Source organism: Rhagoletis pomonella, unplaced genomic scaffold (genome assembly GCF_013731165.1).
Source record: "Rhagoletis pomonella isolate Grant_MI unplaced genomic scaffold, Rhpom_1.0 Rhpom_scaffold_00003, whole genome shotgun sequence".
In the NCBI taxonomy this organism is placed as follows: domain Eukaryota; kingdom Metazoa; phylum Arthropoda; class Insecta; order Diptera; family Tephritidae; genus Rhagoletis; species Rhagoletis pomonella.
This window is the reverse complement of record NW_023458557.1, coordinates 91,808,336-91,833,850: the sequence shown is the minus strand read 5'-3', so window position 1 is coordinate 91,833,850 and position 25,515 is coordinate 91,808,336. Positions and strand designations below refer to the sequence as shown.

At 34.3% G+C, this 25,515-nt stretch overlaps 1 protein-coding gene and 1 non-coding gene across 3 annotated transcripts in view; one reads left to right on the top strand and one right to left on the bottom strand.

Annotated features, from left to right (window-relative positions):
- Nucleotides 1-749: 749 nt before the first annotated feature.
- The window catches only part of LOC118735778 (GTPase-activating protein CdGAPr), a 392,697-nt gene continuing 367,931 nt past the window's right edge, over nt 750-25,515 (top strand). For both annotated transcript variants that reach the window (XM_036465735.1, XM_036465734.1), the window contains exon 1: nt 750-967. The gene's annotated coding sequence lies outside the window, so the exon portion shown is untranslated. The remainder of the gene's footprint in view (nt 968-25,515) is intronic.
- Nucleotides 8,908-8,980, bottom strand: Trnar-acg. Its single transcript has one exon. It is a non-coding gene; the product is annotated as a tRNA-Arg (tRNA).

Sequence of the window (25,515 nt, the reverse complement as noted above, 5' to 3'; positions counted from 1 at the left end):
GAGAAGACTGTTTTATTACAAAACCTTTCTATTATTGAATCATGGTTCCGAACTACATATATCAGAACTATCTCTGAGCCAGTGCAAAACGGATGCAGAGCGGGACAGTTGAAACTTGGGGTGTAAATGTGCAAATGCTCACTACTCGTACAATACGAAAGTAGCTCAGCGAGAAGAGCTCCGACTCAAGCATCGTTGGTTGCGGGTTCAAGTCGCGGTGGAGGCAGTTGTGAGTTTTCAAATTTAGTGAATTTAAATTGTTGCGTGCAGCTTACAATAATTTTTTTTTTTTTATATTATAAAATAATAATATGTAACAAACATGGAATCTGTAAAAGAAAAGAAAAAACGGAAAACATTTTCTTATAAAGAAACTGTCCAAAACGGAACTGGACAAAACTAGTTGCAAAGTAATGCACTGGGCGACAATTGCCACCGCCAATGACATCGCCATTGATAATCCCGGGATCCCGGATATTTTGGGATGTTATTACCATTAATTAAAATATTCTAACAAACTAGTTTTGTAGTCTTTCTTTAGTGCGAATACTAGAAATAAAAACGACTTTGTGTTTTTAAGCAAAGAAATATAAATATCTTTATTTTGTTAGATTGTTATAATTAATGGAAGTGTTTTAAATCTACGAAAGTTGATGGTATGCCGGAACTAGTATATTGAATCTGCAAGAATTGCAGTGAAAGTTTTGTGCGCTTCATAAGAAGTTATCTATTAATTTTTAATGCTACATTTTTATATGTATGTATGTAGATTCCAATTACATATAAACATTTCTATCAGATATTGCTTTGCCAACGTCAATAGAAAGCTAATGAATCGCGAAGCAGCTCGCGTGTGCGTTGTGTGTTAAAAAATAACAAAATTTTAAATAAACTGAATTTCCAAAATAAAACATCTTTGAAGACATTACAAATTGAATCGCGCATACTGTTGCTGCCGTTTTAGAAGGTAAATTATTAAACCATTTACATTTTATATCAAATAATTTCTAGCGATTCGATATATACATACATACATATTGTATGTGTTGCTAAGAATCCAATTAATAAAAGTTGTAGGTTGAAAATATTACAAGTACCTACATATCGATGGTCCTGTGCAATAACGACATAATTCAAAAAAAAAAAAAAAACTATTACTACTCTTAAGTGGCTCATATCTCTAATCCTTGTCGAATTTATGTCTAATCTTTATAAAAGATTTTTAATTTTTTTTTAAGTCCACTTTTCTATACGTTTGTTAATGAAAAATTTAGAAAGTTGCTAAAAAAACATGTTGGCAGGTTTTTAAACATCTGAAAAAAATATATGTGATAGAGTGAATATCGAAGATTTAACTGACAAATTTTTAAAGGGTGTCTCGATATAGGGCCTGAGATATTAATTGTTTAGTAAAGCAGTGAGTGATAAAAAAATAAAAAAAAATAAAAAATTTTAATTCAAATTACCTTTTCTTTCGGATAACCAAGATAGGTTCATACTTTGGTAAAGGTCCAGGTAATATTTGTTTTCCTTAAACTTTATTTTGCAATAATCCTCTTAATTTGCGAAAAATCGCGAATTTAAAATTAACATAATCATTTCTTTGATTGGCCATATCTCCTGAACGGGCAGAGATAACTTAATCATTTTGGTTTAAATTAAGCACAAGTTAATAAATTTTTCACTTTTTTTAAGCAATTAAAATTTAAAATTATACCTTCCGACAAAAAGTTATTACTTCTGCGTCAAAATTCAGTTTGAACAGGTAATAAGCCATCCATTTTTAATCATATTTGTCGACGTAACATCAATACAACTACGTACTTCCAACAGATTTCTGCACCAAATATCTGTGAAAATTCCTCATCCATTGTTGGAACTCGTCGATTTCATTGTTTTATACCTGTTACTGGTACTCATAATCTCAAATGTAAAATTCATTCCCTGGACGATGAATTTGAAATTCGAAATATTGTAAAATAAATATAAAATTTGTTAGATGGCGCCGGAAAATCACTTGTTATTTCTTTAGTATAAGTGGTTACTCATTTTTTTATTTTTTAAATTAGTATGTTAAAGATTTACGTACGAAACATTGGTGCGATATCTTGGTTATCCGAAAAAAAACGGTTTTTAAGTGGCCCAGTTGACGTATTTTGATGTACTTTGAATTTAAATTTTTTATTTTTTAAATTGTTTTATCAGTCACTGCTTTACTAAACAATTAATATCTCAGGCCCTATATCGAGACACCCTTTAAAAATTTGTCAGTTAAATCTTTAATATTCACTCTATCACATATATTTTTTGCAGGTTTTTAAAAACCTGCAAACATGTTTTTTTTAGCAACTTTCTAACAAACGTATGGAAAAGTGGACTTAAAAAAAAATTAAAAATCTTTTATAAATCTCTGACTCTTTGTTAATAAAAAAGTACTAATTGATTTTTTTGATACAACCAATATTTATCGAGTTATGATGTGATAAACAATGGCTTTTTCACCAATTGAAATAGTGTGGAATGCCTCATATCATATGAGTCATATGTAATACTTCTGTTTAATGGCGAGCTGCCACTAGATACGCACAAAATACACCGATTTAATTTCTTGCAAACACATTAAAAAATTATGCTTAAAGATAGTGTTTGCAAGAAAAAACATTTTATATGTTAATTTTTAACACTAAATAATTAAGAAGATACTAAAAATCTAAAATATTTGCTTGTTAGGTTAAGTAAAAAAATCAAAAAAATTTGCTCAATAAATCTCTCAGTCGCTGCTGTGGCAATATTGGGGGAGGTTATAAAAATGAACCTTTTCACAGTGCTCTCACGAGAAAAAGAGTTTCGTATCATGTCATGTGATGGCCGACGAAAAAATATACCAAAGTTGGTTGCAGTTCTTATTTGTGGTGTTGCCAATTTCAGCAAACTACCAGGGTTGCTAACAACTTCTATATTGGCAGTAAGCTAACTTACCAACGTGTAAGGGCCCCGCCAGATAGAAAATATTTTCTGCGTCACAGGGATGCTTTTGACTGACGAAACGCACTGAACATGGCGAGATGGCACAATGAAAACGTTGCCGCAAACAAAATTGCTCAATTCGATTGGTCAAAAATCAGCTGATTTTAATTCGATCCATAAATTTTTGTTGTTTTGTCGCATATGCGTGCGTCAAAAGTTGAGAGTTGGGCGAATTTTATCAGTTGCGGCAATGCATGCGGTGCCAATGTGGCGTCTTCTATTCAACCCTGTGATGCAGAAAAGAATTTCTATCTGGCGGGGCCTTAAGCATTCCGAAATCAAAGACAGTTTAGTACCGTTTTTGTGAACGTATTGTGTACGTGACTGCCGTTTGTGTGTATGTGTTGCGTACATGTTTATTTATAAACGCCCTGCAAAAAATTGTGAGACTAATCTATAACAAGTAATTTTTAGCAAAAAAAACCGACTTAAAAAAAAATATATATATATCTATATATTTCATGATCCAATGATCGGATCTAAACCAAATTAGTATGGGACCACCTCTGAGACACTACCTTTCCGTTGCAAAGAGAATTATTGATGCAAAGTTATGCGCTAACATACATAAAAAAAAAAAAAAAAATTCCGACGAGCTGATAACCTCCTCCTTTTTGGAAGTCGGTTAAAAAGATAGAAGGAAGACTCGAGTCTTCCGAGATTACTCACAATCGGGTACAATTGGGCATTAATTACTCTCAACTAGTCTCATACGGGTATTATTGGAGATCAATAAGTATCGACTCAACCCTTACGGGTATAATTGGAGATCAATTAGCTCCCGGCTCATCTCTAACGTGCAGTGACGGCTTTACCGTAAAGGCAACATAGGCAGGTGCCTAGGGCGGCAAAATTTCAGTTCAGATTTTTATTTAAGTTAGCTGCACTGAAGGTAGAATTTTTGTTTGTACATTTTAAAACACAAATTTGAGATTCAATTACGCAGTCCGAAAATAGGACAACACCGTTAGGTATTTTTGATATTATTTAAATGATAATATTTAAAAATAGTAATTTAGTATTTTTGAGATTATAACTTATCAAGTGAAAAAAGTGTGTTGATGATGGCTTTTTTTAAAAGTCGAAAACCTTTTCTAAAGGTAAATACCACTTTTTCATCTTAAATTGTAATAAACGTGTAGTAGATAACATAAATTTGAATATTACTATTTACTGCTAATCGTTCCAAAACTGGTACTTTTAGCTCAAAATCTTATCGGAAAAAGGGCGGCAAATTCTGAATTGCTTAGTGGTGACAAATATTCAAATCCGCCACTGCTAACGGGATCTATTACGGTTGCCAGACGTACTGATTTTATCAGTGAAGTACTGATTTTTCAACTCGTACTGATTTTATTTATTATGTCCGGATTTTTCAAAGTTTGTACTGATTTGTACTGAATTTTCAATTCTGAGAACACAAATTTCTTTGGTAATTTTTCCCCATATATTTATAACTGACTTCAAAAAAAGGAGGAGGTTATCAATTCGTCGTTCGTTTTTTTTTGTTTTATGTACATTTGTTACCACATAACTTTGGGCCACGTTAACCGATATCTATATTTTTTGGATTTTAGAAACAAAAGGTGGTACCTCATACCTGGGACCTACTAACGGTTTAGATCCGATAATTTTTATATAAGAATTGAAGTTGGTTTCGGGTTTTTGCATAAAAAATACTTTTGTTTGTTTAATATTAACATATTCAACATATTTATTTATTTATTATTTTACACAAAATATTTTATGAATTTTAAGTTTTTACATAAAGTTGGAACTTCCCTAAACTGTACTGTAAAAAGTAAAGCAAAAAAATTTAAGTATAGTTGCTTCATGCTTCAGATATCGCCGAGCCGTTACGTGCCAGTTGCGATAATAAATATGATCTAGTATCATTTATGTCCTGGCGCAAAGAGTGAATCCGACTTCTTTTAATTTTAAAATGAAATGTAATAAATTCTTTAACTATTTAAACACATGTAAGTGGAAATGATCTCATTATTGCTATTCAAAAATGTCATAAATATTAAATTATTTATTGGCTCCTGTGTACAATGATATTATGAGGGTAATTTATACTATGTACATGTTGAAAAGGTGTTCACATGATTTTAGAGGCGATTAGTTGAATCAAAAGTTGGCTGCCCCAACTGCATTGAAAGCGGTTAGTTGAAAGCCCGTTCACACCAAGCGATTGTTGTTTTCAACTAAAAGTTGCCTGTAAAATCGCCTCATGTAAACACAGTATAATGCGTACACTCATGTTAAAATGAATACAATTTTTATTTTATGTGAACTACAGTTTATTTGTATACCAAAATATTGTTAAAAACAAGTACTCTGGCGTTTTAAAGTATTTTCTGGTACTTATATTCATAATTTTGCTTTGAATAAAAGTGTACTGAAAAGTATGTACTGATTTTTATAGCATGGAAAAGTCGAAGGTACTGATTTCGTGCAAAAAAAATCTGGCAACCCTAGGTACTGTTAACAGTTTAATCATATATGAAATTTCATGTGCGCCGTTGGGACAGAGATAGAGTATGCGCTTATCAAATCTGTTAACCCTGGTTCGAATCGCAGATAGCGCAAATTTTTATTTTTATTTTTTTAAATTGAGTAGTCGTTTTTTATATTTGTTCGAGTATAAAGGGGAAGAATTAGTCTCTTCATAGGACATGCTCGAACAAAGCGAATAGTTCATTCCATATATGGAATTATATATAAAGAGATCAAAAGTGGTATTAGTCGCATCCCTGCAGTGAAACCCCAAACTAGTCAGGAAAAATACTAGTTTACAACTATAATTTCCTGACTGAAACCGAACTAGTTCGAAAATTACCAGACTTGTACCAAGTACAAACTATTTATTCATGCCCTGTTTTGACTTCGACAGTTTAATACAATAAAGTAAACAAAATATTATAACTTTTATTTGGGTATATTGTAAACCATTAAAGGGAGTGCGTATTCAATTATACAAGACCTGTTAAATTATGATTAATATTCATAATGATTATTAATTAAAGCAAGTTTCTTTGGATAACCGTTTAATGAGTAATAATTAATTACGTAAAAAAAAACGTTAATTAATTCATTAATTTTAATTACATCACTATTTTTTTAATTTTTATCATTTTCAATTATTTTTGACTTGTTTTAATTACACGATTATAATTATTTGATTAATTTCTATTATTAATCATCAAGAAAAACTATTGACAAAAGCTAAGAATATTTAATAACTGCTTGAATTATTTATTTATATCATTTTATCCAAATCTCAAATTTTAGACATTAGTTATTACTTTTGTAAAATTTGAAAAAGAAAAGACTGGAATGTGCAAAGTTAATGAATTTAATTTATTTTAATGAAAACTTTTATTTTTATTTTAGTTTACTCAAAAATGAACTAAAGTCTTCATTTTATTTTTAACTAAAATGTTTCCTTTTGCATATTCAATATTATTAAAAAAGATAAAAATATAGTATTTATTGTACCTGAAACCTTTTACTTTTAATAACCCTTAATGAAAAATGTGTAATATATTAAAGTGTACTTAATCAAAAGTGTTTTATTGTATATTCATGAATCCATTTTTTTTTTACTCCCAAAGTAGTCATTTTGGTCCTTATTGGACTAGTATTTTTCTGTCTATTTTGAACTAGTATGAGACTGGTATATTTCTGACCGAAATCTGACAATTGCCATCTCGTAGGACATACCCATGTTAAAAATACCAGTTGATTGCATGGAAAAAAGATAGTTGGGTGAGTAGTTGCCCTGCAGTGAAAAGCCAAACCAGTTAGAAAAAATACTATTCATTAACTAGTATGTGCCTACCAGTTCAACAATTTCGAAGAACTTAGGCGATCAGCGACATCTGCCTTTGAATTGCCAAAGCCAAAAATAAAACGCAATTAATTGCTTTTCTTACAAATGTCGGCTGTGGCGTCACGTGAAGACTACTGGTTCTGGTTATGAAATCGCAGGTTCGAAGCCGCTTGGAGGTGGTAAGATTTTTAAAGTTAAATAAAAATGTAAGTAAAAATAATTTATTCAATTTATAAATAAATAACAAATTTGAAAATCTAATTGCATTGTAAAAAAACATTTAGGAAGAAATACTTGTGCGATAAAAACAAAGGAATTAAACAAAAATATTTTGTTTTATTAAATTTAAAAATTACAATAAACAGCCTAAACAAAAAAATAAATTTATAAAAAATAAAAATAAAATAAAAAATAGAAAATAAAAAAAATTTCCCTGCGCCAGGTTTTGAACCTGGGACCTCAGGCCTACCACGCGAGTGCTTTGCTCTGTTGGCCATTGTGACTGCTGGAGGGTCGCGAGCAAAAAGGCACACTTATGCTTTTCACGGGGCATGAATTGGCAGACTATCTCATAAACTGGTATGATGCTACTAGTATTTATACTCGTAGATGCTGATGCATAGCCTGACAATTGACATCTCGTAGGACATCGCAATGTTAAAAATACCAGTCGCTAACATTGAAAAAGGATAGAACGTGAACTAGTTCGGCTGAAACGCAAACCGGTAGAATTCTAGTTCACAACTAGTAGCTTTCCCTGCAGGGTGGGCATGCGGCGCATACTAGTTGTGAGGTAGATTACAACTAGTACGTTTGACTACAGGGATATAAACAGACTAAATTTTTTGGTGCATAAGGACAAATGGGTAGCGAAAATGTCCTTTACAGATTTTGTCCTAAATAGCTATGCAAATTTTCAATATTGTTTTTGTTTTTTTAATTATTGTTTGAGGACTAATATACGCACGACCTCATTGTCGAATTTCGTCCTGTAAACTCTATTAACCTAAAAAGATTAAATCTTTTAAAAGCGCATTTTCAATACCTATTCGTCCTTGTAAAACAAAAAAACTTTATTGTTTTTAAATTCTACAAAATTTTCTATCTCATGTGTCACCCATATTGTTATTCTACACTGCACAGATTTTTTTAAAATAATTTTTTGAACTAATCATGTCATTAAAATTTCAAAGACCTTTAAAAAAATCTCGATGTCAGCTAAGTTATTAATTAATTAATTAATAATTAATTTGTTCACTGCCTAAAAGGTTTAAACAAAAGGTTTACACAATTAATGCGAGGCAGTTGAGTTTTATTACGGTACAGGCTGCAACAAATTTACGCATTTAATAAACTAAAATACCCTATCTAATTTTTGAATATACATATTTGTGTTATGATTTTTTTTTTCGCAAAAATAACTACCTTTTTTTGTTTTAAGCCAAAATGAAACACTAAAGTTTTCCCCGACATTTTTTGGAGCAAAAAACGAAGCTGGCTTATCTTTGCCTTTTTGACATTGATTATAAAATGAAATGCTTCGCGATTATTTTGAGACTTCCCGAGACTTTCAAAGGATTTCTCGGTATCGATAAATTTTTTTTTGTTTTTTTATTTTTAGGATTTTGCGGAGATTCAGATTTTTTCGGGATACTTTCTTTCGTCGAAACTTTTCCGAGATTTTCGGGACTTCTTTTTTGGAAAATATGAACATTTAGAAGAGGACACATATTAAATTTATTTTGTTTATAACTAAAAGAGAATAAAAAAAAACATTAAAAACAAAAATCAAGTAAAGATAAAAATTAAAAAAAAAATATGCAGGAATATAAGCAAAATAGCGACAAATATTTTTTAGATTCACATTCATGCATTTCCTTTTAATTGAAGACTTCGATGTTTTCAACTTTATTTTACCAATTTCGAAATATTAATGCCTAGCGTAGTCATATGCGTGGAAGACGAGTATGTACATATGTAAATATGTATACTTTTTCTCATATTATAATTAAAACTTTCATAAAAAATAATTAATTGCTATACTTCGATCCTGCCAGGAGTCGAACCTGGAATCTTCTGATCCGTAGTCAGACGCGTTATCCATTGCGCCACAGGACCGGTTGGCAATTCTGGTTCCAATGACAAACAAGCACAACTCATCATTCATTCATACGCTTGCCCATGAAAAGTTGTTATTTTTTTTGTTTTGTTTTTATAGCATTGAGTGACGTTGAGTGTGCTCGATGGAATCGAACAAAGAAGAATAAACAATAAATGTTTGTATGTTTGTAGTTGGTTTATGCTCTTATTAATAAAAATATGCACAATGTGTGTATGTAAAGAAATCAAAACCCCAAAATATGTTAGATAAGGTTCATACAAGCGTCGATTTACTTCAATAGTGTCATAATCCAAAAAATGCAAATTTTGAACTGAGTGTGCAGTAATTACCGCTACCGCTTACCAGTATCGCCGTAGAACAAAATAGCATGTATTAATTTTTACTATGGAAGGATGTGTGAATTCAAAATTTTAAAATCGTTTTTCTCGAGTTTTTTTTTCAGTTATGACACTATTAAAGTATGTAAATGAGCGATGTGTGTGTGTGTGTATGATAATAATAATAATATTTTGGCGCTTACACATTTGGAGGGACCTACAATTCTACCCCGCCACAGAACGGCGAATGGTGGTTTTATGAGAAGCTTTTTCAAGGCAGAAAAACACGCGAGAGGTTTTGCCATTGCCTGCCGAGGGCCGACCGACCGCTGTTAGAAAACGACTTTTGCTAATTTAGATGTAATTAATGATCAATGATAAAATTTAAGTAATATGTAGGAAAATGCCGGGCTCAAAAAAAAAACTCGACGAAACAAAATGAAATCGAGCGAATGACTACTGGTGATTAGTGTTGGCAGACATTTTTTGTGAAAAATCAGTTAGGTGACCGCCTTTATATGTACACTGGTGGCACAAATAATAGACTCGACTTATTGTCCTCTTTGGTTTATCTAATGTTCAAAATTTTTTATTTTTTTTTGTTTTAATTTTAAAATTTTTTGTTTTAATTTTTTAATTTTTTGTTTTAGTGTTTTTCTTTTTTTAGTTATTCAACGAACAACATGTAAATCCAAATTTCAAACTTTTTACAAAAATTATAAAAATTTTACCCAAAATTTCAAACCTTTTATTCCGACGTGGCTGACAGTGTCACACATTTTTACCCACACAAAGTATATTCGATTCTTTGTATATGGGAAAAAATGCGTGGCACCGTCAGCAAAAAAAAAAAAAAATATAAAAAATCAACGGTATTTTGTATTTGTAGCCACTTGAAACTTTGGCGATTTTTTATAACTTTTGTACAAAGTTTGAAATGTGGGCTTGTATGGTATTTGTTTTATAACTAATAATATAATACAAAAAAAAAATAATATTAAACATTAAATAAACTACAGAAATACTTATACCCAAAACTGGCCAAAATAATTATTTGGCGAATTTAACATTGCGATGTTCTACGAAGTGTCGATTGCCCCCGCTGCATTCCTTTTTCGATAGTTCCGGACTGAACCTTAATTCTATATATTCCGGACCTGTTCTACAATCGACAGACGAAAAAATTATCATAATTTTTTCAATCTTTTTGAGTTTTCCGTGTGTTCGGTTTTAAATTATTTTCAAAGAAATGTGTCTTCAATTTGAAATTAAATTGTTTCAATGTACGTTTACATACCTTTGGCTGTAGCTGAGTTTGCAGAGGGGCTCGCCGTTGTTGGTTAGATTCCAGACGGTCCCAAGATGATAAAATGTTAACACATTTTGGTTTTGTATTACTAAACTATGAAGAAGCATCTGCGAAGTGCATAATGAAAACGCACTTGAACGCAAAAGCCGCCAAACACATACATATCTACATATGTAAAGTAAACAAGCCCCCCGCTGCTACCCTTTTTCTATATCCGTAGTTCCGAACCAGTTCTAAATTTGTTCCTTAGATATAGATTTTTGAGAGTACCACAGGGAAATCTACAACTCAGTCCACTCTATCAAAATAAATTATCGAAAATGATTATGATTGAATTTAAAAGAGAAAGAACACAAGGCTAGACTAAAGATTGCTTGCGCGTCATGCTTAATAGCCCAATAAATGAAAAAAGCGACAATTTTTATGGTCACGGTGCCATACATTGATTCTTTTACCTATGTAAGTACAGTGAAACCTCTCCTAACGGACACCTCTATTAGACGGACATCTCCCTTGGGCGGACATTTTTCCTATACCAAGTTCTAAGTATAAATTTCGGAAAAAATTACTCTCTCTTAAGCGGACACTCTCTTGGCCGGACGCGGTCAGTTATTTTGCATAAGATTGACACAAAAACCTCTATTGAGCGGACGCGAACCTCTTATCAACGGACATTAAGATTTCGTTTCATAACAAATCAAACAAAAACCTCCATTGATTGGACGCGAACTCCTCATAGGCGGACTACTAAATGGAAAAGGGGGACTTCCCGCATAAAATGTGATTTTTATGCACACATTTAGTTTGGTTTGCGCAGTGGTTTAGGTTCGTTATTCGAATTATCAGAAACCCTTGGAGAATCCAATTCCAATTCTGATAAATTTATAACAATAGATAATAATAAATACATGGACCGAAAATTTAGATTTCTGGTTGGATTTTGTTACTGATAAAAACATGAAAACTATTGATGAAAAAGGTACTGACACTGAAAAAAAAATTAAAAATAAAACTTACGTCAATCGATAATTTCCCAGTTTTTTTTTATGTAATGAATCTATGGTTTTATGTAGTTTATGGACTGAAATGTAATATTTATTTTTATTTTATTATTTCTTAATATGTACTTATGCACATAAATGAAATAGGCACTTTTGAAAAAATACATGCACATTTTTGTTTGAACGATCTTTCATTCAAATAAGAAATAGTGACTATTCAATTAATTAAAACATTAAAACGTTCGAAAATAAGCTTACCTTGGGCGGACAAAAAATGACTGACGGTGAGTGTCCTCCGAAGGGAGGTTTCACTGTATGTATCTATGTATGAACACATACCTGCTTAAAAGAACTTAAGTGTAATTAACGAAATATATTTAAAGACATTTACATACATATACGTGCATATGTACATACGCGTACAGCAGACAAAACAGAAGAAATGTTTGCGTTAGAGACAAGAACTTGCATCCCCAACTTTTGTTTAATGCAGTTAAGGCTTTACAAGATTTATGATTTTCTGAGACTTTCACTAAACGAATGCAATCGCAAAGCATTAAAAAGCTATAAATTATAAAAGGCGAAAAAATACGAAAAATACAAATAAAACATCAAGTAGTAAGTGCCGCTAAAGGAAGTTTAAACGCAGAAAGTGTGTATGCAAAAGGCTGCCACACAAAATGAAAATAAATTTTCAATGTCACTTGTTTTAAGTTCTCACCTCAAAAGCAAAACGACAACAGACTGAACCGGAAGTGCATTGCATATGTGTATGTATGTATGTATGTACATTAGGGTAATAATAATAATAATAATAGATTGGCGCTTACACTTATTTATGTTAGTGTTTGGCCGAGCTTCTCCTCCGACTTGTGGCGTGCGTCTTGATGTTGTCACACAAAGCGGAGGGACCTACCGTTTTACGCCGACTCCGAACGGCGATTGTATTTTCATGAGAACCGGTTTTTCATGGCAGAAATACACTCGGAGGTTTGCCATTGCCTGCCGAGGTGTGACAGCTGTTAAGAAAAAACCTTTTTCTATATTTTTTTGCGATGTTGCTTTGACCAGGGTTTGAACCCAGGTGCTGATTAGTGAAAGCGCGCACTGCTTACCACTACACCACAGCGGCCGACATGTACATTAGGGTGGTAAACAAAAAAAAAAGTAAAGTCGTAATTTTAATGTGGATTGTTTTAGGTACTTATATCGAAACAAGTAATTTTTAGCAAAAAAAAAACCGACTTCAACTCTCATATATAAAAAATATATATATATATATACATATATATATCTCATGATCCACTGATCGGATCTTAACCAGATTAGTATGCCACCTCTGAGACACTACCTTTCCGATGCAAAAAAGGCATATCGAAATCGGTTAACGTGGTCCAAAGCTATGCGGTAAAATACAAAAAAAAAAGAAAAACGAAAAACAATATATATATTCCGACGAACTGATAACCTCCTCCTTTGTTGGAAGTCGGTTAACAACGTCCTTCACGCTAGCTGACCCACTACCCCAAAAACTTATAAAAATTACTCAGGAATTAGGTGCTATTTGGGTGTTATTTAGGGTCTCCAAAATTAATTTAAGTGCTCACTCAGTTTCCAGGAAATCGCAAAAGTTTATTGGTCGGCCAGCGTGACGTCACGCCAGCTGACCCACCCACTAAATTTCGTCGAACACTGGTAAATATTATTCAGGAATTAGGTACTATTGAGGTGTTTTTAAGGGCCACCAAAATATTTCGAAACCCGAGTGTGCATCGTTTGTTGTCGATTAAAGCGATTTGGGAATTTTACAGGGGTAAAGATAATGGGGATATTCGGAACATTTATTGGAATGCAATTTCGCCTGGTATATCGTGTGTATTGCACTGAACAAAAATACCGATTTTTCCGAAAGTTCGGTTTCGGTTTAATAATGGGGGTCTTTATTAGAGCAACAGAAGCCAAATTGACAAGTTTTAGAATTTTTGCTTGTCTGCCTGTATGTTTGTACGCGCATCACTCGAAAACTAATGCATGGAATTGAATGCAGTTTTCACAGATGTGTTGCTAGAGGTCTAACTTAAAATATAGAAAGAGACAAATTAGAGAGTTGCCACCTGTTTGAATATTGCAGTTTAAGTAGTTTGATAAGATAAAAGTATATATTGCAGTATAATAATTAGTGCATAAAATTTGCTAACGGTTATTGTTTTTTTTCTTTTTGCCGGTTAGCCAAGTGTTAAGCGCTCTCCAGCAGCCGGAAAAAATATTTATACCAAACTAATACGCCAATTGCAATGCCAGCATCTTTTGGTGGCAACGAATAGGCTCAAGGGAAATGCAGCCAGCCATTGTGTTTATGAGCATGCTTTCCTGCTTCTTCGAAGAAATAAAATATCAGCAAAGGAATGTGGTGCAACACTATAAACGTACATACATACTAGGGATGTCGCGAATATGGAATTTTAAACATCCGCGGATGCGAATGCGGATGTCAAATACAGTGACAGCTCCAATATGCGGACACCGATGGTCACCTTTTTTGTCCACCTATGAGAGATGTCCGCTTATAGGGATTTCGTAAAATAATAAATTAAAAATTCATACTTACAAAATTGAAATTGCTGGTTTCTAAATTAAAATAATATTTATTCTTCAATAGATAGAAACAGGGTGAATTAAAAATAAATTCAAATTTATTGCGTTTTCTTTCCTACCGACAAATCTCATTGCCCATTGGGAACGAAAAGGTCACACTTTTTCTAGAAAAGAAAATATTTTAGAATATGGGCTATGTTCTTGTGTACATATACATACATATGTAGGAGTGCAAGAGTCAACATTTGACTGAAAAACAAAACAAAATTGACCGCTTGTTAGAGCTTCGCGTCCGCTTATGGGAGAGTTTTTTTTCACAACTGGACATTTTTGAGTGTCCGCGTCCGTTTATCGGAAAGTCCGCGCATGGAAGAGCATTTTGTATGGGGAAAAAAGCCAAAAATTGTTCGTTCCAAAGAATGTGTCCGCTATTAGAGCGTGCGTCTATGCGGCCTTTCACTGTATTTTAAGAAATATTTTTTGGTGAGTACACTAGGTGATTTAGGTAAAAAAAGGAAAATTTAGTAATTTTTAATATTTTTTTATTTAGTACTTGAATTATAGAATTGGAACATTGTATTTAAGAAGGAGTAATTTTGCTGCTTTTTCGGGTTACAGCCTGTTTCCTAACGGCCTGAGCCATTAAATTACCACTCGCTCAAGGCGACAAACTTGAAAAACTTGAAACTTTACAAAATTGTAAATTCTTTTCGATTGACGCTGCACCAGTTGAGAGGACTTCATATTTTTTTTTTGTTGCGGTTCAATAATTCGAGAATTGCATCGGGGCTGCAAATTTCGGATGTATCCTCCTGACTTTCATCTTCACAATCTAGCATCATGGCAATATCGCTGTTTAAACACCGTTGTGTTCCAATTTGGAGAACCAATTCTTTTCGTTGTTTCAGAATTTGGAGAACCTATTACGTTTTTTTTTTATAATAATTCCAATTATTGGAATCACGGACGATAAAGGTCTCGGTTTTGCTTAATTCCCGTGTGACCTCTTGGAAAGGTTCACCTGTAATGAACAGCTTGTAATTAGTTTTTTTATTAGTTAGCTGAACTTGGCTTTTCCTAGTTTCAGGCAGTCACAATTAATTACTCACCGCTGTCGGCACCATAAGCCATCAAATCCGTTTTGTTGTTCCATTCCATGCGCTCAATGTGTTTTGATATATTTTTTGGGGCACTTGCACAATATTCGCATTCGCAATAAACAATGCGGAGCTTTCGCGAATCCGAATGTTAAACTTTATGCGGAAGTTCCGCGGCTGCGAATGCGATTGCGAATATTCGCAACAACCCTGATACAAACATACATACATATGCACGTGCATCTCAATGCTTTACCAGATCAAAAAAAAAAAAAAAAAGAAAAAGGTAAAAAAACTCCAATTCATTAAGTAACGCATTGGTGGCAATTTTCGTGCTGCACTCATTTTTTCTACCGTCACGCTTGACTGGTTTTTGCATGCTCGCCAGTGTTCGCGGAGTTGTGTTACGGTTGCTTTCCTGCCACAGTTTCCGCCTACGGCTGCGCCAGAGCTGACCACAGGAAGTTCACTGCTCAGAGGTAGACTGACTTGGGTTTGCTGTATTAAGGAAGTTTGACCTTTTTTGGACTTATTCTTCTTTCACTTCTTTTTCTTCTCCTTATTCCTATTTCCTAAGATTACTGCTCTCTTCATTTTGCTTCTTTCCAATAGGTATCAAGTACCTTTTAGTGCCATAACGAATAGATACTTCAAGCAATGTCATAAAGTTGGCAAATCAAATAGCATAGATTTGTGTTAGCTGGCTACGAAGCTCGCCGACCTCACTTCACTATGCTCCATTTATTCTTGCTTACATCTATGTACTCCATTTTCCTATTCACTCACCAAAGTTTATTTTGCTTTTCGATTTTAATGGTTGATTTTAATATCATGGCTGCCAATGCCACAGTTACTTGGCAGTGATTAAGGAAATCTGCCAGCCAGCGGTAGTCAGTCAGCAGTCAGCCACTTGCGTTGCAACGGGATTTGGCGCATTGTTGTCAAGGTGTAAGAATAGCTTGCTGCCGGCTGAGCATTCGTTGTGTTATTTGGAGCAAAGCTTTGAAGTTCTATTAATATGTTTGTATACATATACTTATGCATTTTGATGTGGGCACATCCATGATAAAAAAATAAGAAGGTAAAACCGCTGAGAGGAATTTTTCAAATTCTTGACGTTTGCAAGCAATTTAATTTTAAAAATTTACACACAAACTCACACACACATTCTCATTTTCAATCTCAAACAACAACAACTTTGAACAGTTCGTTTTTTTTACTATCAATTTTATATGATTTTAAAATGTTGGCAAACTTCAAAAAAAAAAAAAAAAATTATGGCCGACGAATTGAGAGAACGGTTTAGCCTTACTATATTTTTAACATGGGCACATCCATACGTACATTAGGACGTACCCACCTTACAGGCAAAACGAAGGTCGCTGCAAGTATTTTAGCAAAGAACATTTTTTGCTGAAACTCGAGGTGCTTTTTGTTTTTATATATTTCGGTGATACCTTCATTCGGCAATATATTTTTTATGATCCGAAAATAAATGCCAAAGATATGACGACAAAAAAAAGGCGATTTTGTTTTAAAAATTGTCGATATTTTTATCCTGTAAGTCTGAAGTATGTATATGTACACATTAAGCCGGGTCAATTTTTTTATTATTTCGCCCTCTGGTGGTAATTTTAAGAAAAAGATAAATGTAGAAATGCAGTCTTCATACGAAAACACCCCTTTATAGCATGTTTTTTTATACAGAATGTAAGCACATCTTTACGATACTACAGCAAAATGCTAAGAAACCTATTTTCGCTATTTGGCAAATTTGCTTCGAGTTACACGTAGAATCCTTCTGTGAAATACGCGCATAGTCGAACAAATCTCCCATACAAATTAACCCGGCCTTATATACATATCGTTACCTTAATATAGAAAAGCTCTATATATAGTTGCTGAAATCAAAAAAAGGCGTAACTGATAAAATTTTCTTATATCTTAAAATGATGTGGGGACTTATAATTCGATGAAATGCATCATAATCAATCAAAAAGTGAATTTTGGATTTTTACTCAGTTCCGGGGTCTAACCCAGTGGAAAAATGGGTTCTACCAAGAAAAGATTAACAACTAAGTTTGAACGAAAAGATGCATCACATTGCAAGCAAGCGGATGATGTGTAGTTTTGAAGCCACAAACAAAACAAAAAGTTTGAAAACTAACTCAAGTATGTGTTTTTTTTCACGTTATCTCAACAGCTGCTGTAGCCGAATGGATGCGTGTTCGACCGCCGTGTTGTTGGTTACGGGTTCAAAACTTGTGGCACGGACTTTATTTTTTATTTTTATTATTTTTTTAAATTCTATTTATAGTTTTGTAAAGCGACATGCGACACATTACTGTCGTATGACATCGCTGTGGAGAAATTCTTGCATATTTTGGGGCTTTCCATTACTTTTTGCATTCCCTTTTTCCACTGGGAATGTATATATATATCTATGTATGTTAAATGAATCTTAGGATACCCCTTGACGTACACAAAAAATCGGTCATTTTACCCAAGAAATTATTTTAAATTTGATAATTTTGATACAAAAAAAAAAAAAAAAAATTATTTGGTTTTTACTTTTCTCGGGATTTCAATGAACTTTGCGATGTACTGCGTTTTTCATTTTACGAATCTTTTCGAAATTTTTTTTTTTTCGGGCTAGGTTACTTCAATATAGTTAGTCCATACAGGCACCACTACGCACACTAATATCTAAATCAAATCGAAAAGCTCTATGCGTGCATTGGCACAAAGCTTAACAAGCGGCAGATGTCAGCCAGTAAGATAGCTCCTCCGGTGCCATCCGAAGCCTTCAGACCGCAGTCTTGTAATAACTTGGCAGTTTACAAGGAAGTGTTGAGGTGATTCCTCATCGTCCTTTTCCTCCAAACAGCTGCGAAACTAGTGTTCTAATTATTTAGGCCCACCACGCAAATACCAATCGGCTATTGTTGTGCAAATGAATACACCAGAATTTCGATTTACGGTTTTGAGGACATAAGCAGATAATTTTAGCGAATCCGGTCCACTCTCGGCCGGAAAGATCTTGCAGGTAGCAAATATTCGGGTTTCCGCTCAGCGTTCACTTATTTGGCACGATGCCCATCTGTCCAAGAGTAGTCCGCAAGTGATGTGTCGCTTTTACCGCGCCGTAAGCAAGCCAGTGGTGCCCCGAATTGCCGTTTAGCCAACAACGTAGATATTTACCTCCCTTGTTGATGTCGCGCAATACAGGATGATATGGAAGTCTTAAATTAAGATAAAATAAAGCCTCCAAGAATTTTAGACTGTTCAGATCCTGAGTCACCTAAGCATCCGGTGTCGCTATGTCTGATTGCAGGCTTTGATGCAGCAGCCTTGTTTTACCTATGATGTCGAGGGGCACATCCCAAGTGCCCAACTTACTGCAATGATAAATTTAATTTAATTTCTTACCAATTGCAGTAAAGATCCACGGATGCCTTTTCCACTGTCCTTTTTGTTAGGATTCCACGACAGTTTCCCACCTAGAACCGAGCCCAAGTTCTTGACTATTGGAAAGCGTCAAACGAGCGTCTCAAATTAAGGGAAGATGGTCATTAAGAGTCTATTGTATTCATATTTTCGCTAGTTTGTCTTAAGTTAAATACCTGTTACACTGAGATGTGCTCTCTTCGTACGTATATATACACGTAATTATATTTAGCCATAGTAATATCACAAAGTTTTATTTTATTCAAAATTTATTCTAATTAAATAAAAAATGAAAATGAAATTAAAATTGAAATAAAAAGGATAATAAGTTCCTAAAAATTGCATAAATGAAATTAAACAAGTAAGAAAGTCTAAGTTCGGGCGGAGCCGAACATTAAATACCCGGCGCAAGAATTTATTAAATATATGATTTTCCGATAGCTACCGCTACATGGCAAGCAGGGGAGTATAAATTTGGAGTAAATTAGCGTCCTTAAATTTCGAAATATTGAAGTTTCAGGCATTTCTAAAATTTACCGTTATATGAAAAGCAGCCGTAATTTTAGTCCGATTTCAATAAGTTTCAACGTTTTGCTTTTATGTGGCAAGCACAATAACCATATCGAGTTTGGTACAAATTGGTAGAACGGTTACCGAGATACATATATGTATGTGATCATAAGTGGGCGGTGCCACGCCTGTTTTCCAAAATTTTATCATAAACGTATTTCTTGGTAAAGTATTATTTCAAGCATCAATTTTGAATAAATCAGCTTTAATATCGAAGATTTCGCATTTCACCCATTTACCGTTATATGGAATGTGGGCGTGGTTATTGTCCGATTTTAAAAATTTTCGGCCATTTGGTATGCTGTACCAAGGCAAACAACTGTGCCAAATTTGGAAGAAATTGGTGCAGCGGTTACCAAGATAAACACATGTAGCCATAAGTGGGCGTGGCTACGCCCATTTTGCAAAAACGTATAATATTCTTAAATAAATTAATAATTATATGTCAATTTTGAGTGAATAATCTTCAGTAGTTACTAAAATATCGCAGTTTTCGTATTTCTGAAAACTACCGTTATACTAGGTTCACATATAAGTAGATTATCCTCATTTTCGAGCTTAACACCCTAATCTGTAATTAGAACAAGAGATTAGCCATAAAAAATTCGTCCCTTGTTAATCTGTAATTATAAAATAATCTCACGTTTAACCGATAACTTTTCGGTGTCCATCCTAGTTTTATCGATTGTGTTTGCGAAAAAGAGGAGATATGCCAAATGTAAAAGTAAACAAAAATGGACGCTAGCAAGGAAAAGAGGGTTGTAAAGGTATTTTTAATAAAATGTTATGTTAAAATATATTTATATTGCTTAATATAGCAGAAAAACGTGATCACGGTGGCACAGAGAAGAAAAATAACTTTTCCTTGAGATGTGAGAATAACAAGCACAACAAATTTTACTGCTAATAATCTGAGATTTGCCTGTGTAAACGGGGTGATTAAAAAACGAGTTTCGTTAAAATATCTCAATTTTTACTCGAGTTATCGTGTGCACAGACGGACGGACATACAGTCACCGCTTAATCGATTTCTTTTTTCATTCTGATCATTTATGTATTAATTTGTCTATATCTATCTCGATTCGTTTTGCCTGTTACAAACAACCGTTATGTGAACAAAGTTATAATACCCTTGTGCACAAGTGCGCTCGGGTATGAAAATATTTTTCTTTTAAATACATACAATAAAATACAAGGATATAAAAAAATTTAAATGAAAAAGAAAAAAGGCTATTTAAAAAAAAAAAATAAAAAAATAAAAAAAAATAGATGGGTCATTCCATATAACAGAGGAAAACGACATATGTAGATATTGAAATGCCGTAATTATCTCTATTTCAGCAACTAGCTTTTTAATTGACTACATTTCATTAATCTGTTGGAAAATATTAAAATAATAAAAAAAATACAAAAAATTTTATTTCATGCATAAATACTTTCCACCAGTCACAAGGACATATCCCACCAGTCACAAATTTAAATGTTTTTTTAATAATTCCATGAAGGTTATTACAACCTAATTTCTATTGAAAACGAAAACGTATAGTTCATACTTTACAAGACAAAAACATCCTTCGTGAAAATTAATTGTTTTGGCTAAAAGTCATCTTTCAGTGCACAAAGGTAAAATTGAGTTATTTTCAGTGGCCCACTAGTCACATTCATTCAAATGATAGTTATATAAAACTAAAGAATCGTATGGTATTTTCGTTAAAGCAATTTTTTTTACATAAGTTATCGTTCTATGCTAAAAAATATCGTTCGCTGTTGTATAAGTTCCGACGACATATGTAGTTACAATCCACAATTGTTAATCTTATGGAGTAAAATGTCCCACCAGTCACAATAGAATGGCCCACATTAAAAAATTTTATGAAATATACTTTTTATATCTTAAAATTAAAACAAAAATCTATAAAAAAAAAAATAAAAAAATGCATACCTAAACATTAAATGAAATTAAAGACAATGTTTTTTGTTTCAGACAATAAAAAACATCCTTTTTAAAACAATAATATCAGAAAATTACAAGTAAGTGATATTTACAAAAAAAGTAAAATAAAAGTTAATTAAAAAGAAATATGTTCCATAAATTAAGTTATATAAATGAAATTTAAAAAATATTATTCTTTTCAAGACAAAATATAAAGGTAAAGGGAAAGTTAAATAAAAAAAAAATATAGAAAAAATAATGAAAGTTTCTAAAAATTCAATGAAATTAAAATGGTATTTTTCTTTTTACAACAATAAAATCTAAAAGAAAAAATCTAATCTAATCTAAGAAAGAAAATTAAACGGAAAAAAATTTAAATTGAAATAAAAGGAAAATAAATAGAATACGTTTCTAAAATCTGACTGAAACAAAAATTGCTTCTTAAACAATAAAATCCTAAAATTAAAAGAAAATTGTATTAAGAAAATAAAAATAAAAAATAGCGATTGAAAAATATTGATTTTCCAGAATTCTATATCATTTCTACGAAAAGTGTTTTTTTCCCCATATAAAATACATGGAAACTTTGAGCGCTTTGAGCGACCGCTAAATATTTTTTTGATTTCATTTATAAAAAAAGGAGTATAATTTTTCCGGTACAGAACAATCGTAGGGGGGTGAGAGCATAAAAATTCTGACTTTTTCACGGCATTTTTGAATCACCCTAATGTACAACCACCAGACTTTAATTACCTTTTCAGCTGTAGTAGATTTTTAACAAAGTTGGTCACAAGTACAAATCCATTCATAGGAACATGTAAATTATACTTACAAGGTATACTGGTTGCTAAGGTAAAATGTCGATTTGCCTGGCTGCTTATCATTTCTATTCCTCGTATTACAAAATTTGTGTATTTTTTCTTTCTTAAAGCCTTTTATTATTGCCTTGCCATTTTTCCTGTGTAACCTTGCTTTTTCTACTAGCGTTGTATTTTTAAATACATTTGGTTTTTGGTTACTTTTGATTTGCGTTTTTGTATTACGAGTATTATTTGCCCATTGTATTGTGACTTATGGCCATAGCGAATTTCAAAACAAGTACATACGCTTATAACTATGCAAATACATAGTAATACATACATGCTACATATCTCTATGCGTAAGTACATGCATATTTATGTATATAGTAGGTACTTCCATGATTTATGCACAATCTTTAAATATAAATGTTATCATATCTACATGAAAAAAAAATTTAACAAGATTAGAGTGTTAAAAGACCTTGCTACTCATTTCACAGAGTATTGAAATACAACTTTTATACGCACACGTAATTTACTATGTACTCGTACATAATTGCCATGGTAACATTTACATTAACCCAGTAGAAAATTTGTAACTGCTTCTTGTGTAATTGCCATTTGTATGTAGTGGCGAAAATATAAATAGGGTACACACATTTTAGCATTCTATTTCATGGCTATTTCCCTTTTCGATTATTAAATGTTTATAATTTCTTTTATGAAAGCGTAGCTCGTTATCTGACAAAGACTATGTAAGTCAAAGTTTCATACTTGGCACAAAAATTAGCAAAATTCGACAAAGCTTCATAAAAATCTTGAGCTTTTTAATTCGATTTTTTATAAACATTATGTGTACCGTTGTTTATTGGCAAATTTTTTTCTGGAGGGTGTTGCTCATTTTCTCCATACAAAAAAAAAAAAATTTGGGAAACTTTTATTCAGTTAGCGGTAACCAATCCGAGTGGAGCCTTGGGTCACGGCAGAAATAGAGGGAGCTTCGGTGGGGCCACTCCGACTTATTCGGTTTAAGGGCTCACTGAAGTCTGCAGCGTCTGTTCACCAGTAGGTGCGGCTGCAAGCGGGTGTCCGCTTGAAGCAAGCGGCTCGCTATATAAACGTGTATTTGGTTGCGAAACCACCCCCATCCCAGCAATGGGTTGTACGCTGGGCTTGGGACCCGCCACGTAAAAACTACTTCCACCGACCACGGCAAACGCTTAAAGGACTACGATTTGAGGGCATGCACCTGGAATGTCCGGACCCTTAATGTTGAAGGTGCCTCTGCCCGGCTGGTTGATGTCCTCGTAAGGACAAAAGCTGACATCACCGCCATCCAAGAAATGCGTTGGACGGGGAAAGGCAAGCAATGTCTGGGGCCTTGCGACGTCTACTACAACTGCCATATAAAGGAGCACGAATTCGGAGTTGGATTTGTGGTGGGAGAGAGACTCCGTCGCCGAGTACTGTCCTTCACCCCGGTGGACGAGCGTCTAGCCACAATCCGCATCAAAGCGAGATTCTTCAACATCTCGCTTATCTGCGCCCATGCCCCGACGGAAGAGAAGGATGAGGTATCCAAGGTTCCCTTCTATTAACGCTTCGAGCGCACGTACGAGCGCTGCCCCCGTCAAGATATCAAAATCGGGCCCGGCGACTACAATGCCAGGGTGGGCAAGGAAGGGATCTTTGGAACCACCGTCGGAAAATTGAGCCTTCACGACGAAACGCCCGACAACGGATTGAGGCTGATCGACTTTGTCGGGGGCCGAAACATGGTAGTATGCAGTACTAGGTTCAAGTATAAAAAGATCCATCAAGCAACGTGGCTGTCTCCGGATCGAAAAACGAGAAACCAAATCGATCATGTTGTGATAGACGGAAGGCACGCTTCCAGTTTAAGTGACAGCCTGCCAGCTGAGCTATTCAAGTACGGCGGCGAGGAGTTGATAAGGTGCATGCATCAACTCTTGTGCAGAATATGGTCAGATGAACGCATGCCCGACGACTGGAATTTAAGTGTGCTCTGCCCAATCCACAAGAAAGGTGACCCCGCCGCTCGCGCCAACTACCGCGGGATCAGCCTTCTACGCATAGGTTACGAGGTCTTATCGAGCGCATTGTGTGAAAGACTGAAGCCCACCGTCAATGAACTGATTGGGTCTTATCAGTGTGGCTTTTGACCTGGAAAATCCACCACAGATCAGGTATTCACAATACGACAAGTCTTGGAAAAGACCCGCGAGAGAAGGATCGACACTCACCACCTATTTGTCGACTTTAAAGCCGCTTTTGACAGCACTAAAAGGAGTCGCCTATACGTCGCTATGTCTGAATTTGGCATCCCCTCAAAACTCATGCGGCTGTGTAAAATGACGTTGAGCAATACCACCAGCTCCGTCAGAATTGGTAAAGACCTCTCCGAGCCGTTCGCCACAAAACGGGGTTTCAGACAGGGCGACTCCCTTTCATGTGACCTCTTTAATCTGATGTTGGAGAAGATAATAGGAGCTGCAGAACTGAACCGCTCAGGAACAATTTACTACAAGAGCGTCCAATTGCTGGCTTATGCCGATGACATCGACATCATCGGTAACAAATACCGCGAAGTCTGTTCTGCCTTTTCCAAGTTGGATAGGGAAGCAAAGCGAATGGGTCTGGTGGTAAACGAGGACAAGACGAAGTATCTCCTGTCATCAAACAAACAGTCAGCACATTCGCACCTTGGCACCCACGTCACTGTTGACAGTTAGAATTTCGAGAAAGTAGAGAATTTGGTTTACTTGGGAACCAGCATTAACACCGTCAGCATTGAAATCCAACGCAGAATCACTCTTGCCAACAAGTGCTACTTTGGACTGAGTAGGCAATTCAGGAGTAAAGTCCTCTCTCGACGTACGAAAATCACGCTCTATAAGTCACTCATCATGCCCGTGCTGGTATATGGCGCAGAAGCATGGACAATGACAACATCCGAAGAGGCGGCTCTTGGAGTATTTGAAAGAAAGATTTTGCGGAAGATTTACGGGCCTTTACGCGTTGGCGACGGCGAGTACCGCAGACACGATGGAACGATGCAGCGAATTAAAATACAGCGGCTCCGCTGGCTTGGTCATGTCGTTCGAATGGACACCGACGCTCCAGCTCTGAAAGTATTCAACTCGGAACCCGCTGGTGGTAACAGAGGAAGAGGGAGGCCCCCACTGCGATGAAAAGATCAGGTGGAGAAACGACTGGCGTGCTTTGCTGAACTCGGCCAAAATCGCTTAGGCGGTTACAGCGCCAAAAAAGAATAAGAAGAAGATATTTTTGCTATTTGGCAATCTGGTTTATTCCTTACTCCAATCAAACATTTTCAAATTTTCTATTTCAGCCTCATATTACCCACCAAGGCGAATTTATATAAGGTGGTGTTGTTTCATCAGCTGTGAGTAGCGTTTGATTGTCAAAATTTTGAATTTC